Genomic DNA, 9,334 nt, shown 5'->3' on the forward strand with positions numbered 1-9,334 from the left:
GGGGTCATTGTAAATAGGATGACCAAATCAGCTCATTTCCTACCAATCCATACCTTGTATTCAGCCGAGGACTTTGCAAAGCTCTATGTCAGAGAGTTGGTTAGATTAAACAGAGTTCTATTGTCCATTATCTGAGATAGAGTTACGCAGTTCATATCTCATTTCTGGAAAGCCTTCCAAAAAGGTCTTGGAACCTAAGTTCACCTTAGTACAACCTTCTACCCTTAGATACATGGTCAAGCAGAAATAACCATTAAGACTTTGTAAGATGTAAGATCCCGTAAAGTCCTCGTTGTCTAAGTCCCTTGAAGCATGCCCAAAAGAGTAATCTAGCTAAGTGTTGGGACTTAGTCATTTCTAAAGCTTCAAAACATTGAATATTATATTACCGAACTTCTCGACCTTTGATTTTTGATATTTTAGCTAATTCATGATCAGGGAGGTCAATAGGGGTTCCCGGATAAGTTTTGATTTTTTGAATCGCATTTAGACCACGTTTGGTATCCCAAAATAGTGGACTAATGCGATCTTAGCATGCTGCATTACCTATCGTATTGGTCAATATTGTTGCAGGAATTGCCAATCAAAAATACTGAGGCTTGGTGCGATCATGGCGCGATGCGTCAATTACCCCACCCTCAATTATCATAAGACAAAATTCAAGTCTCAAAACACCAAAAGATAGCAAATTTCTCAAATTCCCTCAAGAACATCTCCTAGTGTTTCAACCAAAAGTTCAAGACAACTAAAGATTTCAACGTTACTCAAATTTTATTCAAGAATTAGAATCCTCAAATAAGGACAATTCATTCGTCCTTGTCCCCAAAAATTGTTTTTAATTACACAGACACATGATTTTACATGTTTTCCTATGAATTTGAAGTATGAAATTATACCCTATGTTGTTGTTTATGAGATTATAAGATTTTCAATGTTTTAGAAGTTGAATTATATGATTATGTTGATATTATTATGCATAACGCTGAAATTTTCAGATTTTAAGATGATTTATATACGTTTATGGTATCAAGCACAAATTTTGAGATTTTCTCACATGATATTGATTTATAGGTCACTAAGCTCTACTTAAGATTGTGATTTTGAGAATTGTTGTTCTACATGCACCCAGTGATTTGACTATTTTGAAATAATTTAGAAAGACTTGACCTTTTTGGTCATAATATAGTTGAAATTCACTTTAAAGAATAAGATTACAGATTTTATAGTTGATTTCATTATAAATCACGAGATTACTTTTAAAGTGAATTTTTTTGAGACTTTGAGCATAAGACTGGGAGTAGTATTTAGCACCGAGTTGGGTAGGTTACAATGGTTTCATACCCCAGAACTACGTGCCACCGTAGGTTGAGATAATTATTCCTACTCTACGTGAATGACAGAGATAGTGATCACTGAGATAGATTTTTCTATTCCGATGGCAAGGGTATAATATCCCTAACCTTGCGGGGACTAGTCTTGGGACATCATGGATGCTCACATAGTGTACATGTAGGTTAGTAAAACCTCCTAAATATTAGTTTCCCACTCTTAAAAATAGTTTTTTGAGATAAAGTGTTTATTATACAGAATGATTTTCAGACTTTATTTAGTTTACAAGGTTTGAGAACAAGAAGAGAATACAAATTTTAGAACTAAGTGTAATGACTCACAAAGGGTATACTATATGCTTTACTCTTCATGATTTATGATTTTTAGATTTCAGATTACTCAAGCTATGTGAGTCACTTATATTTAGCATGCATCGTTTTATAAATGATGATTATGATGATATTGTGTTTACATATTGCATGCATCCCCATATACCCAGTACATCCTCAAAGTACTTATCCGCATATATGTCTATGTGCTACATTGTCTCATAATATAGGTACAGGTGCTGAGTTTCAACTGTGAGATTGACTTTCTGAGTACCTCATCTACATCCCTGTAGTTGGTGAGTCCTTATATTTCAGGGACTTATGTTATTCAGCTTTCTAGTTTCTTTAGTAATGATTTATCAGTTATTTATTTAAGACAGTTGAGTCAGCTGGGGCATGTCCCAGTGACTCTCTAAATTCAGTTATTAGAGGTTGGTCGGACTACTAGACTCAGTCTTAGATTACAGATATCACATTCAGATATTTTAATACTATTTTCATCAAATTTTTGGGATTAACATTTCAAAATATGCTTAGCCAATTAAGATTGTTTTTCTGCATTTTATTATGATTTTACACTCATAGCCCTTTCATGCTGAGATTTAGACTAGTAGAAGCAGCTAGGATAAGATCAAGACTACTTGAAGTTTGGGGCACCGTACGGCATCCCGAGAACTAGATTTTGGGGCATTACAAACTTGGTATCAGAGCCTAAGGTTTAGAGAGTCCTAGGGAGTCCGACAAACCGTGTTACATAGAGTCTTAATCATTGGTGTAAAGCGTACCACACTTATGACCAAGAGGCTATAAAATATTTTAGGAAAAGTCATCTCTTACTTCATTATCTATCATGCTTTTAGCTATCTCTATATGCTATTAAATCATGCTTTTTTATGATAGAATATACCTCCTCATAGAGTCAATGCCCATAAAACAATGATCAACCACCTTAGGCCGTAGAACCCTTGAATGAAAATGTGTCACATGTAGAGTTTTGGGCAGCTTTCTAGGTGCTAGCTCAAGCTTTGATGACAAATGCTCAGGGTAACCGTCAGGCTGCAGCCCCACCTCAGTAAGATGGGCATTTAGCTACAGCCAAAATTAGACACTTCATAAGAATAAATCTGCCAGAATTCTTTGGGTCGAAAGTAGGGGAGGATCCACAGATCTATCTTGATAAGGTAAAGAAGATCACCCAAATAATGCATGTCTCTAAAGAAGAGAGTATGGAGTTGGCATCTTATAGGCTGAAAGATATTTGTTATGACTGGGTTGTGATGTAAAGGAAGAATAAAGGAGAGGATGCAACTCCCATGACTTTGCAGGTGTTACAGGATGCATTCTTAGAGATGTTTTTCCAACTTGAGATCAGGGAGGCTAAGATAAAGGAGTTCATGAACCTGAGACAAGTCTCGATGACAGTGAAAGAGTATTTCCTCAAGTTTAATTAGTTATCTAAGTATGCCCCTGATCAGATGGTAGACTATAGGGCAAGCATGAGTAAGTTTGTGACTGGTGTGTCTGGATTGGTAGTTAAGGAGTGTAGGACTACTATGCTTAATAGAGATATGGATCTTTCCAGACTGATGATGCATGCTTAGTAGATTGAGGCAGAAAAGATAAAAGAAAGGGATTGAGGCAGTAAAAACACTCATAATAATAGTTGAGGCTACAACATGATCGCTTAATTATAGTTTACTAGTTTGGTTTATATGTTTATCGTGTCATGCGATTGTTCTTGTTTTCTTACTCTACTATTCTAAAGATTTATGAACTTTAGGATAAATCTAAGTCTTAAAACAAATTGACCATAGCAGTAATGGGATAGAATAAAGAACATAGGAGTGTGGATGATATCTGTAATTGATTAGCTACTAATTGTTGAATGGTGATTAATGGTTTGGATAGATATATATCTAAACACCCTACTAGGCTAATAAAATGGGAAAATTACTTAGTGAATTCGAATTAGAGACTACATCCCCACTCAATGATATAGTTGTGAGACTGATTCGGAAGAAGACTTACAGGATGACCATCCCCAAGCTATATATCAGCCTTGCAGATTAATAATCACGATAAATGCTAACATTAGTTAGAAGCTGTAGCTATGCATAAATGTTAAGTAGGTGCCTCAACCCTGGAACACTCCATATAATGTTTATAATCCAAATTTTATACCATTGTTATTTCTATTACTTATCTTACAACAACAAAAACTCAAACTCTTTTTTGTAACAAATCACACTTGTACAACTTTGATAGTAATACTTGAATTGGATCGTCTGTTAAATATCAAGTCCTTGAGGGATTGATGTTTTGCTTACAAGAGCCACTTTATTACTTTCACGACCACATACACTTGAGTTTATGTTTGGATGTAACAAATCTTATCGAATACATATTATACATAAGAAAATGAAACAACATATACCTTATTGCTATACTAAAATTTTGAATTCTAAAAGGCAACCTCAAGCCCACAAGAGAAAGACTGAAATTTTATTTGAAAATCACGTTACACAAAACTTAAGAAATGCATTCATTGATATAAGCTTTAAAATCAACCTCATATCATCAAAATATCATTTCTTAACTTTAGCCCTAGAATCCCCAAATTTTCCAATTTAATATCAAGATGTGAAGATGAAATCACAAGTAGATTAGTGGGGATTATGTATATATAATGTAAGAATCATATCCAAAAAAATCCTTAAAAATCACCTTTTGAATCTCCCAAAATATGTTTTCAAGATTTAAAGATCGAGTTATGGGGTTTATTTTTGAAATTAGGAATCTAAAACTAAAGGGCATAATTCATCATCATAATCTTGATCCCTCTGTTAGGATCACGATGTTATGTGACACGGGTCCATATCTATGTTGATGATCCGACACATTTGTAATGACCTATCCCAACTCAAATATGAATCGACTCAACTCCTCTCCATGACTGCAGTCCTCCATGCAATCGGGAGAAGGTTTGGGGCGCACTAGAAAACAACTAGAACTAGAAAATCCAAGTATAAAAATTCCTCGAATGGACCCCCAAAAATTCATTCGTAACCCCATAAACATGAACCATATATTTTACTAGGTTGGAGATGATATTTCAGATGTAATAGAACCATCATCTCACTGAGCAAAGATCATTTTGACAAAATATTTACCAGAGTCAAACTTTAGGCTTAAACTTCTAACTTTCCAACCGACTATTAAAAATCCATCCGAACAGCTTAGGATTTGATACATTCAAATTATTCAAAATACAGACTTAGGATCGCTCCGAGGCCTTTCATTAGACCTTCTTGTATCAGCTTGTCTTGGGTCCTCTTTTCATCTAGAGGCCTTGGTTATGATTTGTTAGATTTTTAACTTATTAGATAGTTTTAGTTTTAGTTGTTAGTTCCAACTCTTTCAATTCATGATTGACATTAGACAGTTGGATGTTTTGTTGTTTTTCAAAGTTTATATTTAAGATTTCAATTTAAACATTGTCTTATTTCTAGAGATTTATCCCATAACTATATCTCTAGCTTTCGCGTAATTTCAAGATTGGTTTTATCAAACAGTTTACCAGGCCAAGGGTTCATTTGGGATCACTCATGGTTTCAGGTGCCATGTTACGTGTAGGGTGTAGGATCGAGGCATGACAAACACAATTTAAGAGGGCCTTGGATTCCTTAAATCAAGTAAACTAAACATAGAAAGGGGAATTAAATTGATTCTAGCCTCCAAATAACTCAAAGCCTACACAATGTCACCTTCACTAATCTGTATAGAGAGAGTGAAACTCTTAGGGTCCTTGAGCTTTTATGGTATCTTGCTTATAACCATAAAACTTCACTCGTCAATGAGTGTGACAGTCTCTATATCTCTAAGCTTCGTTTTGTTTTCCAGTACATACTTCAAGTACTTAGAATACTTGGCATACTTACAAAACATCTAAAAAAGAAATGCTAACATAAAGTTCCTTGAACATGTTGAAGAATTTCTTGAAGCATTCATCCTCTTGTTCTTTCTTGAGATTTTATGGGAATGGTGGTGGTGGTATTTTTGGTGCTAACTTAGCCAGCTTTGCATTCAGGTACTCAGACTTTCCCCTTTTATTAGCTTCTTTTTCTATAACTTGATTTTTAATTGCTTAGGTGTGATCAAATCTTCTTACACCTCATGATTGTTCTTTTGAGGTGAACCAATCAAGTCTCTACCACTTCTCAAGGTGATTTCCCTAACTTGCTTTAGATTTTTCTCTATATCACTAGAAAAACCCTCTTGAGGTCTTGTGTTTTGTATCTGAGCTAATTGGCCCATCAACATCTCTAGATTGTTTTAGAAATTAGCTAATTCTTAGTATCTGTCGCCATTTTTTCTTGTTCTTTTCCAAAGTCTCTTCTATATTGATCGCCTAAGAGTTGGTCTGAATACCTTCCTACTGTTGAAACTACAAAAGTTAGATCTGATTCTTGCCCCATGAGTAGCACTGACTCTGCATCTCATAGTTGTAAGAATTATATAGTTTTTATTTCTTTTTTGTGAATTGCCCACATAATTTATCGACTCTAGATTTTCTCCATTTAAATCTACAGAGTGACCACTACTACCATAAATCTCACAAAACGTCTCTATCTGTTGAATTGCATTAACATGGGCTTGAGGTTGTGACATGGTTAACTTGCTAAGATGTCTAATCACTTTATTCAGAAATGATTCCAACTGAGCATCCAAACAGTAATTCTATTTACCTCAATCATACCTATAGTCTTATTTACCTTATCTCGGGATGTTTCACCATGCCAATTAGGATTTTCTTATGCAATATGGTTGAGAAGAGTGTATTATTCATCATAAGTCTTATCTAATTCTTGGCCATCCGTCACTAAATCTAGTAAAATCTTTGTATTCAGGTCAAGAATTTCTACAAATATACAGGCCAACACATTATTTGATTTTTGATGATGAGGTCAATATTTGAGTAGACCCTTGAATCTCTCCCACGTCTGGCATAAATTCTCCTCGAGTTCTACTTGAAGCTCAATATTTAACTCCTTAGCGTCGTAGTATTATCGGATGGGAGATAGAGAAACTTCCTTTCTAGGTCATCTCATGAAGTGATAGAATTTACAGGCTCTTTCTTTAACCACTTCTTAGCTTTTCCGAAAAGTGAGAATGGGAAAAGTATAAGCCTCACATAATCTGTGGAGACCCCTACAGGGATAAACATGTCACAGACCCTTCAACTATTACTAACATTTTTATTATGAGTGTTTGTATAGGTTATCGAGAATATTTATTGGAAAAAACATTCAAAGAAGACTTTTGTAATACCCCAGAAAATTTTTCGTTGAAATTTTGTGCGTAAACGTGTTGGGTTCTATCTTCTAGAATGAATTATAAATTTTTTGTGCAAAATATCTTAGATTATGACCCACCATTGAGTAGAGTATCGAATAAGATTTCCAACTAAATGTGGATCATCCGAAACGGACACCCGAGCGACGAGTTATGAATATTCCGATCGAACCGTGAATAGTAGTGAACAGTAAAACGTGCAGGAAAAAGTACTGAGGCCTAGCATATTTTTGCTCCAACTTTAAATGATCCTAATTCCTTGTACATAGTTATCTGGGTGATCTACTATATATCAACGGAAATCTCTGCGAGTCCTCTTTCCAATAAAATTGGTTTCATCCAATTTGTCTATCGGAGAAAAAAGTTATGGTCGATCTACTTCAGCCTATCAAAAGTGAAGTTTTGGGTCAACTTTAAACGATCGTAAATCCTCGTACATAATGATATGGGTGAAATACTATATATCAACGGAAAGATATGAGAGTCCTCTTTCTAATGAAATTAGTTTGATCCAATTTGAATATTGGAGTAAAACGTTATGGTTGATCTACTTTAGACTATCAAAACAGTCCATCAAAGGACAGATTCAAGAATTTTTTTGATTTTTAGGGGTGTTTTGGTCATTCCCCCTCACCCAAAATCTGTCCAAACCCTATATTAAAGCCTATTAGAAATATTATATGTTATACTTCATCAAACTCCCTAAAAAAGAAAACCCTAAGCTCCTATATCCAACTACAAGAACCTCCAAAGTTCACCATTAATTCTGCAAATTTATTCAAGATTCCAAGTTCCTAGTTCAAGAACTCCAAGAACCATCATTCAAAGGCATGATTAACATCTCAAAAATGAGTATTGATCTAAATTTCATCATTCAAGGTATGTGGAATTTTTCAACAAGAACTCTCTTTCGTTCTTGTGCCCAAAAGTAATTTTCTTTACAAAGGCATGATTTTTATTTGATTTTTATGAATTTGAAGAATGAACCTATATCTTATGATGATTATTATGAAATCTTGATGTTTATGATTTTGAAAGATGAATTTACATGTGTGGTTAGATAAAGCATGAATCTTGAACGATATTTATCATGATTTTGATATTTGGGTCGTGAATCCCCATTGGAATTTTTTTTTTGAGAAAGTGTGTTTTATAAGCACGTTGATGTTGAATATTTGAGATATTTTGAATGATTTGACCTTTTGATCTTAATGGAGTTGTTTTGAACTCGAGTGTGAAAGAAATCCACAACGTGGTTGATTTTGATAGATGAAAAACATGATGGATCGCGATGTATATATTTATATATTACTGAAATTGTTTTGTTGTGGATTGTCTTTGAAATGATCTGAGCTAAGTCTGGGAGAAATCTTTAGCTCCGAGTGGGAGGTATAAAGCGACCTTACTTCCCTAGAACTACGTGCCCCCGTAGGAGTGAGCCTGAGGCTGATTTATATAGTGATCACTAGTTTGTGTGGATTTGATATCGATAGTCCTACTCCGACGGCAAGGATAGGACGGGTCTTCCCAACGTGGGTTGTACGTTGGACTCCATGTAGCTCACATGGTTTATGTCGGTTATAGGATCTCCCAGTATGTGTGTGTTTCCTTGTGTCTATGGTGAATGGTGAAGTGATTTGAAAGTGGAATTGTGAAAGTTATTCTTTCGAAAGATTTAAATGATATTTACGTTATGAGAATTGATATTCTTGATGAACTAAAAGTGATTGACAAATTATATGATGACTCACATGTGTTATTGTACTAATTTCATCCTCTCATGATTATGATGATTTTCTTCGAGCTATGTGAGTCTTTCATACATCCTACATATTTCTTATAAATATTTATGATGATGAAGTTTATACAACTGCATACACCCCCATATAATCGGTTCCTTTCCATGGTACTGACCCACATCTTCGGATGTGGGCTGCATTTTCTCGAAATGTAGGTTTAGGTGCTCAGTGTCAGATTCGACAGTGATTCTTTGGACACGCTGTTCTATATCCTCTGTTTTGGTGAGTCCTCATGTTCCGAGGACATGATGTCTGCTGTTGGTTTCACAAAATTGTTTACATTTGATAACTGAGTATGAGTCAGTTGGGGCATGTTTCAATGGCTTGCTGGTTTTATTGATTTTCTTAGAGGCTTGTCAGACTAGTATAGATGTTGGGAGTTGACTAATAAGTCGTATTTTGTTATTTTTCTGAAATTCTTTTATTCTTGGATGATGATTACTCTATTTATATTTGAGGGTTATTTATGGAAACGCTATTGATTTGTGTTGAGCTGAATGAAAAATGGCTCAAAGGGTTAGCTTG

This window comes from Capsicum annuum, chromosome 9 (assembly GCF_002878395.1).
Source record: "Capsicum annuum cultivar UCD-10X-F1 chromosome 9, UCD10Xv1.1, whole genome shotgun sequence".
Taxonomy (NCBI): domain Eukaryota; kingdom Viridiplantae; phylum Streptophyta; class Magnoliopsida; order Solanales; family Solanaceae; genus Capsicum; species Capsicum annuum.